At 45.5% G+C, this 9,961-nt stretch overlaps 1 long non-coding RNA gene across 1 annotated transcript; it reads left to right on the top strand.

Annotated features, from left to right (window-relative positions):
- Positions 1-2,812: 2,812 nt before the first annotated feature.
- On the top strand, positions 2,813-9,334 carry LOC112546390 (uncharacterized). Its single transcript, XR_003090083.3, has 3 exons — positions 2,813-2,990; positions 4,384-4,453; positions 9,066-9,334. It is a non-coding gene; the product is annotated as an uncharacterized LOC112546390 (long non-coding RNA).
- The last annotated feature ends 627 nt before the right edge of the window (positions 9,335-9,961 follow it).

Raw genomic sequence — 9,961 nt, 5'->3', positions numbered from 1 at the left:
AGCTCCCAGGCACAGACATCTTCCAGCTGAGTGATAGGACTAAATCTTGGGAGCATCCCAGGTAGCTAGCCTCTATGGCTCACTTTGCAAGTGCTTTTCATTAACATACGACACATCGGGTTATAATGCCATGGGCCTGAAAGGATAAGTGCAAAAGGAAATTTAGACTGTGACTCATTGAATTAAACCCATCGTGTTATCAGTAGCATCGGCACATGCAGAGAGGCAGAACAAGGGCTCCTTCAGTCTCAAGCGGACAGACTAACATTTCAGGCAATAAGCTCAAAGAGATTTGCAAGGAGAAGCCTACATGTCCGGTGGTGCAGGAACATTTACTTACTTACTCCTATCCACTCTGAGCTGACACTGCTAGCAAAGTCCCAGCATGTGGGGCCAGCAGCTGGGACCCCAGTCATGGGTGCAGCAGCAGGAGCCCTTTGTGCTCAAGATGACAACTGGGAACCCAGCACATGGGGTAAGTAGTAGAGATACACGATGTGTGGGGCATGAACTGGGACTCCAGCACATGGAGCTGATAGCAGAGCCCATGGTGCTTGGGATCAACAGCTAGAACCCCGGACAGTAGGCAGGATCCTAGGGATGCTGAAGTACCCCCCTTCCCATCCCCATAGTTCCCCTTCCTATGTGAATGTCTAGAAGACGCCAAGAATGACACAGGGAACTGAAGGTGAAAGAAATACTCCGCCCCATGGAAGTTCAGTGAACACCCTATCTCAGAAGTGGGTTGTGGCCATGAAAGCTCAGGAGACCATCTACATTTTTTCTTAAGTCTTGAAGGTGCTGCAGGTCTATTCATTGTTTTTTAAGTTTTTCCTATCTCTGCTGTGTGCCTTCATTTAAAAGTCACCCTTAATTAGTAACTGAGTCAAGACCTTTCCCGAGCATCTTCACCAGGCTGTTTCTAATAGAAGAATCCCTTGTTTTGCAGCCACCCATTAATTCAAAGCCTTAGGTGGGAAGTAATTAAATTAGAAAGAAGCTGTGTCTGCTAAATGAAGATCTATTGTGCAGGAGAGGTGGAATCCGTTTTTTCCAAATGGTAACTAATGCACACACATGTGAAGACACTATATTATACCACTGTTTTGTGCGTGCACTCATGTGTATATGTGTACACACATTCACACATGTGCATATGTATGTGTGCCTGCTACAGAATGACCTATTTTGGCTCTGCTTTGTCAGAATATCATCTAGAGGGTTACAACCCTTTAATGCATCATCATTTTAAGCAAAACTCCAAGGTTCGTACTCTGCAATAAACCCATTCAATCATTTTAAATATCATGTCATAATGACAATTTGAAGCCAACAGATGTGGTATTGGGGATTGAAAAAAAAAAGGTTTTCCTGAAGATATAGCTCCCAGAATTTTAAATTCTTGAGCCTGTTTGCACAGCCGTTAGATCTCACAGCTCTGCCATCTTTTTGCTTTGCATCAGTTATGCATTCAATCCTGGGTGGCATGACTGAAAACTCACGACGTCTAAAACACTTAGGTTTATATTCTCCCCTCCCTATAAAGCCAGAGGAGTGGGGCTTTATGGGGGCGCTATGCAGAGACACTGTGGGGCTGGAGTGCAGTGCTGCTGTGCAGCTCCCATTCACAATGATTCCAGATTAGTAGCCACAATACCTGGTCACCAGGGGTATGTCTAGACTACATGGCTCCGTCGACGGAGCCATGTAGATGAGGTTTCTAGACATAGGGAAATGAAGTGGCAATTTAAATCGCTGCTTCATTTACATCAAAATGGCTGCCGCATTGTGCCGATCAGCTGTTTGGCGGCACAGCGCGGTAGTCTGGACGCTCCGCGGTCGACAAGGGAAGCCCTTGTGGACCGCCCCATTACGCCTCGTGGAATGAGGTTTACTGGGGCAGTTGAAAAGGGCTTGTCTTGTTGACCGCGGCGTGTCCAGACTACCGCGCTGTGCCGCCAAACAGCTGATTGGCACAGTGAGGCAGCCATTTTGATGTAAATGAAGCAGCGATTATTTAAATCACCGCTTCATTTCCCTATGTCTAGAAACCTCATCTACATGGCTCCGTCATTGTAGCCATGTAGTCTAGACATGCCCCAGTTGCACAAGTTACTAGTGCCACTGGATCTGCATAGATGGATGTGCAACTCCTTCCATGGCCTGCCCTTTTTCAGCCTTCTTCATTGGACTGTTCTAGACTATATAGTCTAGAGAGTTTGTGCATCTGTCTGTCTGTGTGTCCATCCACACATCTGTGAGTCTGTTTGTTCAAGAACTCCTGCTAAATATTAGGAGCTAGGTCCACCAAATTTGATAAGCAGCTTCCTTTTATCTTAACTTAAAGCAAGGTCAGGGTTTGGTTGTGCTGGGACAATGGGATGTGCCAAGAATGTGATTGTTTCTCATAAAATGGAAAGGGAGGGGTCTGTAGAGGGACAGTTATACTGTAGAACAGTGTTTCCCAATTTTATTTGGCCACTAAACCCTTTTAAACTCGAAAGAATTTTGCTGAACTCCTAATAACCGTCTAATATGTGGAGCTGAAAAAGTAGACCACAAATAAGTAAGGATAATAATAAAGAAATGCTAAACAAGGTCATGAGATGAACATTTAGTTTAATTGCACATATTTAAAAACAAACATCACATTTAATTTGAACAAACTGTTAATAGGGGTATATAATAGGCGATCACACCACTGACTGACTGCGTGCTCAGCGCTGAACAGTGACATCATTGTCCCCACGCTCTGGCTAAGCTGGCATTACACTTATTGTGGCAAACACAAATGGAAATAGTTTTAAATAAAATTCATAAATGCTTAAATATTCATTTTTTTTGTAAATCATAAAATGTTATTGTAATGGAATTTTCTTGCGGAACCCTTATTTTCATTCCGCGGAACACCATTTGTGAAACGCTGCTGTAGAATGACCCCAGAGGAGGGGGGGGGGCAGCTAAAGGCCAGAGATGGGGACCCAGGACAGGTATAACTCTGGTTGGCCAGCAGGGGGCGGGGGTGGAGAAAAGGAGAGCAATCTACTAAATATTTCAGAGAGTTTGTCTGTTTGTATGTCTGTTTGTTTGTGGGTATGTCTAGACTACATGGCTCCGTCGACAGAGCCATGTAGATGAGTTTACTAGACACAGGGAAATGAGGCAGCGATTTAAATAATCGCCGCTTCATTTACATCAAAATGGCCGCCGTGCTGTGCCGATCAGCTGTTTGGCAGCACAGCGCAGTAGTCTGGACATGCCACGGTCGACAAGGGAAGCCTTTGTCGACTGCTCTGGTATGCCTCATGAAATGACTTTGTCGACCGTCCCGGTATGCCTCATGAAATGAGGTTTACCAGGGTGGTCGACAAAGGCTTCCCTTGTCGACTGCGGTGCGTCCAGACTTCCGCGCTGTGCCGCCAAACAGCTGATCGACACAGCGCGGTGGCTATTTTTATGTAAATGAAGCAGCGATTATTTAAATCGCCACTTCATTTCTCTATGTCTAGTAAGCTCATCTACATGTCTCTGTTGACGGAGCCATGTAGTCTTGACATACCCTGTTTGTCTGTCTTTCCCCCAGTCAGGCGATATGCACCCTCTCCTATCTGTGTCCATTGCAGCTGCAGCAACCATGGAGAGGCACTTCTTTCTGTGCCAAGCTGCTCCGGTGACAGAAGGTTGGGGTGGTCCTTTTTCCCCAGGCCAACTTTCATACTGAACTCTTCATCCCCAGTCCCACCCAAGAACAATGGTTTAAATAAAGAAAAACAAAATTTATTTGAAATACGGACCCAAGCCACGCAGGGTAAATCGTCTAGTGTTGCATATATGGATTGCATACGAGACCCCAGCATAATACCTTGGCTACGTCTAGACTGGCATGATTTTCCGCAAATGCTTTTAACGGAAAAGTTTTCCGTTAAAAGCATTTGCGGAAACGATCATCTAGATTGGCATGGACGCTTTTGCGCAAAAGCACTTTTTGCAGAAAAGCGTCCATGCCAATCTAGATTGCCATTTTCGCCATCGGGGCTTTTTTGCGCAAAACGGTTCTCAGCTGTCTACACTGCCCCTCTTGCACAAAAGTATTTGCGCAAGAGGGCTTTTTCCTGAACGGGAGCAGCATAGTATTTGCGGAAGAACACTGACAATCTTACATTAGATCGTCAGTGTTCTTGCGCAAATTCAAGTGGCCAGTGTAGATAGCTGGCAAGTTTTTCCACAAAAGCAGCCGCTTTTGTGGAAAAACTTGCCAGTCTAGACACAGCCCCTATGTGGGGCTTAAGTAATATGTTGGGCCTTGAGTTGTTCTTCAAAGCTGTTATGGATAATTCAGGCTGGCACAAACTAATTGCCTGCATATGATTTTCTCACAATTAGAATGTGCTAAGAAGTGTGATCACATCTCAGACTCAAGAGCATTTACAACAAGATTTGCAAATGTACCCAGGTAAGATTAGCATAGCGACAAATATTTTCCAAAGAGGTTGAGGGTAAAAGAAATGCTCATGGAATAGGTAAAATGTAGCATACATACTTTCATTCAGCATTAATGTGATCCAAGATTGTCAGAATAGCAAGTTTTTATCTACAGTAATGAGTTTTTCATCTGTGATTTTATGTAAGCTAGAAAAACTGTTCTCAGTGGCTCGACACAAAGCACATTGGCGTCAATGGAAAGGTTCCCTCTGAGTGAATGGAATGTTTGATCAGGCATTTTTATTTGCCATATTGATTTTGGATTTGAACGTCTGCGCTGGTCCGTACAGCAGTAAGCTTGAAGTTGTGTATAAATGACCTCTAAACTAATTTCAGTATTTCGTAACATAAAGAACTGTGGAACCTCCCCTCCAAAATAATGACATTAGACACCTGGTGATACCAAAGGAGATGAAAATGATATCACTGACACTGAAAGGAATCCCAGATCACTGCTAGAAGTTGGTATGGACCCTCTGTCAGCGCTGAGATTACTGGGCAAGGTCTAGCTGAGGGAATGTATTTCCAGTCATGAAATTATAAACTGGCATGGGGTTCTCAAATTTTTTTCATTGTATGGACCACATCAGAATAGAAAGATTCTCTGAAGGGAACCTTCTCTTCTGTTCATGGTTGAATCCCATTGGCAATAGCTACAGCAAAGGCTTATGGGGACAAGCAATTTTAGAAAAGTAGTTAATATATTTTGCCTTTGTTTAATGTGACTTAGCAGCTGGAAACAAAGCGAACCAACCAGTAATGTGACCACAGTTTAGGACCAGCAAAAGCTGCCGAATTTGAGTCAAGAAAGTACCACAGAGCTGACACAACAAATCAATTCATAAAAAGGGATTTTATAGCTTTTCAGAGAAAACAAACACCACAAAAGATAAATGTGTAAAGCACCTAAAACAAATTGCTCAGTTTAAAATGAATTTCTCAAAAGGATTACATTGTCAGTGATGTTTTACTGCACAACAAAAATTATTAGCCCCATTAAAATATTAGAAATACCATTTTAAAGGTTTGTTGTGTCCCCCCGCCTTTATCCACACAATTACTATGTGCAAAATGTAAAAATCAGGGCAGGGAAAAATGAAATGGTGAAAAAAGCCACTTTTGTGAATTATGGGGAAAAACATACCATCTGTGATTTAGTGCATTTCCAACTGTCCCATGTGTGATCTAAGCACAGTTCTCATTGAAGGCTGAATCTCAGAGCCATTCTATGTGATAAAATGTTTCTTTTGGAAGACGCCTGTGCGGATGTACTTGTCTCTTCAGGAATATGTCTCTTTTAGAGGAGACATAAAAACCTGAAGGGCCCGATCCTTTTCCCACAGGCTAGTTTTGCTGTTGACTTGGGCTATGTCTAGACTGCAAGCCTCTTTTGAAAGAGGCTTTTTTGAAAGATACTTTCGAAAAAGCCTCTTTCGAAAAAGAGCGTCTGGACTGCAAGCAGAAATTTCGAAAAAGCAAGCCGCTTTTTCGAAAGAAAGCAGCGAGTGAGTCTGGATGCTCTCTTTCTAAAAAGCCCTGTTGGCATTCAAGAACGCCTTTTTTCTAAAGAGCACTTTTGAAAAAAGGCGTTCTTGCTCGTGAAATGAGGTTTACCGCCGTCGAAAGAAAAGCCGCGTTCTTTCGATTTAATTTCGAAAGAACACGGCTGTAGTCTAGACGCAGGTGAAGTTTTTTCGAAAAAAGGCTACTTTTTTCGAAAAAAACCCCTGAGTCTGGACACAGCCTTGAAGAGGATCTGCACCAGATAAGCGTTGCTTATTAAAGTTTCCAAGGTACTTTTCATAGGCCTAGGGTTGCATCCAGGGCATGGTGCCATAATTTTGTGCCTAAGGTGCTGTGTATAGATGCTGTGTGCTTTTAAAGGGACAGTGTCTATTCAAAAAGCACATTTCCATCTGTCAATGTTCTACCTACTATTGCTATATGTTATACCTAAGAGTTGCAGCTCCACTGGCTAATACTCACCATGGGAGTACTAGTATAGACCAGGGTCTGTAGGCCACACACATTTTCAGCACCATGTTATCTAGACCTCCTCTAACTAGGATTACATGGCATGGTCCTTAAAATGCTTGGGATGAGTCTATACTGGCACTCCCATCACTGCTCCAGAAGTGATGCTGCACCAGTGGAAGACAAAGGATTTTAAGTAAAGTGCATAGGCTAGACACAGCCCAAGATGACTGTAACTGGAGAAGATTAGCAACTTTTATGGGGCTTCTCTGTATTTCAAAGTAGTGTACAGAGGACAGTGAGACGGGGAGACTCCCTTCCCTAAGATCCAGTCTGAACCTTCCTCCTAATTTCAATTTAGCAACTAATCCCCAAAGACAGCTCAAACTTAATGGGTCACTGCTCTGCCCCACATCAGATGGCAAGGCCTGGGAGGGAACAGGAAGAGGAGTCTAATGACTTTGCATCGAATTCTGCTCTTATACTCATGCAACCTCCTCTCCCGAAATCAGTGGAGCAATCGGGGGCATCAAAGCAGAATCTGTGCTGTTTTTCCAGACGCACATGGGCAGACACTGTATTTTCCTTCCAATGTATGGGCAGCTCATTGGGCTAATCAGACAGCCCAGCCCTCCTGTCTGTGAGGATTAGATCCCTGAGATAGTCCAATGAAAAAAAGAATGATATTGTTCTCATTCACAAAACTCTGCTCATCTCTGGGCATTGAGCCTTGATTGGGGTTCCCGTCAATAGAATAAAAACAAACAACTAATAATCCTAAGAGATGGCTTCATTATCTAGGTTTCTGTTTACTGAGGGGGAAACTGAGTTGGAGAAGTTAAGTGACTTGTCCAAGGCAGCATAGAGATTGGCAAGGGGTGAAGTCACAATACAGGTTTCCTGCCTGCTATTCCCATACACCATAGTTCCCACTAAGGTGCACGCCTGTGCACAAAAAATTCTTCCCCTGCCCACCTCCTCTGGAGAGCCGTGCAACAGCACTTGCACAGCTGGCAGCTGCTCCAGTGGACGGGGACAGATGAGATGTCATGGTGAGGTAGCCACTGGGGTGGGGGACCAGGACCTGCTGTGGCTGCATGGCATGGGGAAGCTTGCTCCAGTGGCAGTGGCTGCCACGTGACGGGGGGGAGGGTGTGTATGTCTGCTCTGGTGGCTGGGAACGAGACATGCCACATAGCCGGGGAAGGGGGAATGGGGTCTGCTCCGATGGCCGGGAACATGTGTGTATTAATAAATTGGGTACCATGGTGACACATCCAAACCAGCACACATGACTTCAATATTGGTACACAAGCCGAAACTCACTCCGCTCCTGGTTGGAAAATCTTACAGGGAACAGTGTATACACCATCTAGTATTCTGCACTGTAGAGTCTTGCACAGATACAAAACGTGTATCTATATCCACAAAACGTGGACCATAGCCACAAAAGTGAGCTGCGGATATCTGCAGCCACACCTGCAGATGTGGATACCCGCAGATGTAAAGTGGATATCTGCAGATTTGTAGGGCTCTGCCCCACTGCCTCTCTCTATGGGTATGTCTACACTACCACCCTAGTTCGAACTAGGATGGTAATGTAGGCAACCGGAGTTGCAAATGAAGCCCAGGATTTGAATTTCCCGGGCTTCATTTGCATAAAGCTGGGTGCCGCCATTTTTAAATGTCCGCTAGTGCGGACTCCGTGCCGCGCGGCTACACGCGGCATGGACTAGGTAGTTCGTGAAACGAGGAGTAACGGTAGTTCCGAATAGGAAGCCTAGTCCGAACTACCTAGTCCGTGCTGCGTGTAGCCGTGGGGCACGGAGTCCGCACTAGCGGACATTTAAAAATGGCGGTGCCCGGCTTTCTGCAAATGAAGCCCGGGAAATTCAAATCCTGGGCTTCATTTACAACTCCGGTTGTCTACATTACCATCCTAGTTCGAACTAGGGTGGTAGTGTAGACATACCCTATGGTACCTTCAAGCTCACAAAAAGTGCACACTCAGGTGACTTAGCAAGTGTATAATACCCTGGTTTCCTGTGCACTATCATGGTCAGGGGTGCCAACAGCCTCTGCGGGCTCCTGGCAAAGTGTGGGGGGCTGGTGCTATGCTCCTGGAAGGGGCGGGGCCTCAGGCAGAAGGGGCGGGGCCAGAGGCAATCAGCCCTCCATACTGCATGGAGCATGCCACATCAACTCCCCGAGCCCTTAGAGCCACCCAGGGTGCACAGTGTGGTGCTCTGCTGATGATTTAAAGGGTTTTAGGCTCCAGCTGCTACCGCTGCCACAGTAGCAGTGGCATGGCCGGGAGACCCAGGCCCCTTTGAATCACCAGGCGCCAGGGCAACTGCCCCCTTTCTCTCCCCTGTCAGCAGGTCTGATCATGGTAATGGCCCTGCCTCTCCAGACCCTTACAGATCTGGCCCCCAAAGGGTTAAGGAAAATGCATGCACTTTGTGCTCTTCCTCACTGAGGAACATTCAGTTTGAATGCAAATGGCTTCCCCCCCCCCCTTTTTAATCAAACCCTCAATCTGTTAGGCCGAGGCTAACTTTGGTGTTCCATTAAATAAAATAATATGTCCCCACTCTTGTTTTTAATAGGATAAGACTCTGCATTTCCACCTCACTTCTTTCCTGACACAAGAGCTTATTGAAAGCAATTTCCAGTCCTCTCCCCGTTCTTTGATGGCAGAAGTCGCATTGTGTTTCTTTTAGGTACACATCTCAGCAGCTTCTGCTTCCCTCTTCTGTGAAAAACACCATCAGCACAGTCACATCCACTAAAAATAAAACAAAACAAGGGAAAGAGCCGTAAATCTCTGAGAGGGAGCAATAACTCTTTCAAGTAAAGTGCCTATAAATGATGCCCACTCTTATCTGTAAGAATAGTTTTTTTGTTATCTCAAGTAAGGGTAAAATGTGCATGCTAACAGTGTGTCCAGGAAGATCTTTTTGGAAACAAGAAAATTCTCCTAGGCTAAAAGCAGATTGAGGACTTTTGATTAGTTTAATTGAACTACACTATCTGTTGAAAGGGCCACTGCATGGCTATTATCAGCCAGGTTGGGGTTTTTTGAGATGGCTAGAGTGCCATATTTTGTTGGCAACGTTGAGGCATCATGGCATTCGATGGGATCTTCCTGGGACTACATGATTTGGAATGTTCCCTGGGCCGCTGTGGGTCCCATGTTCTCCTCTGCACCTTACTCCAGAATCATGGCCAGGACCTTCAGTTTCTCCTCTACATTCTGCCCCTTTGCCACATTCTGGGGTGGTAAATCTGGTGCGCGCTGGGGTGGCAGGTTTGCAGAAATGTTGGCGATGCTCAGAATGACCAGAGCCCGCACCTCTCTTCTACCCAAACTCACTCCTTCCCACTTGCCTAACGCTCTGGGTGGGATCTGGGGGTGTGGGCTCAAGGGGGGGGAGGAAGGAACTTGGGTGTTGGGTATAGGGGCATGATGCGGCTTGCCAGGGTTCGCCCCCGGTGGACCACC

Source organism: Pelodiscus sinensis, chromosome 14, assembly GCF_052426305.1.
Source record: "Pelodiscus sinensis isolate ZL-2025 chromosome 14, ASM5242630v1, whole genome shotgun sequence".
In the NCBI taxonomy this organism is placed as follows: domain Eukaryota; kingdom Metazoa; phylum Chordata; order Testudines; family Trionychidae; genus Pelodiscus; species Pelodiscus sinensis.
The sequence above is the reverse complement of the archived record's forward strand: the minus strand, read 5'-3'. Positions and strand labels throughout refer to the sequence as shown.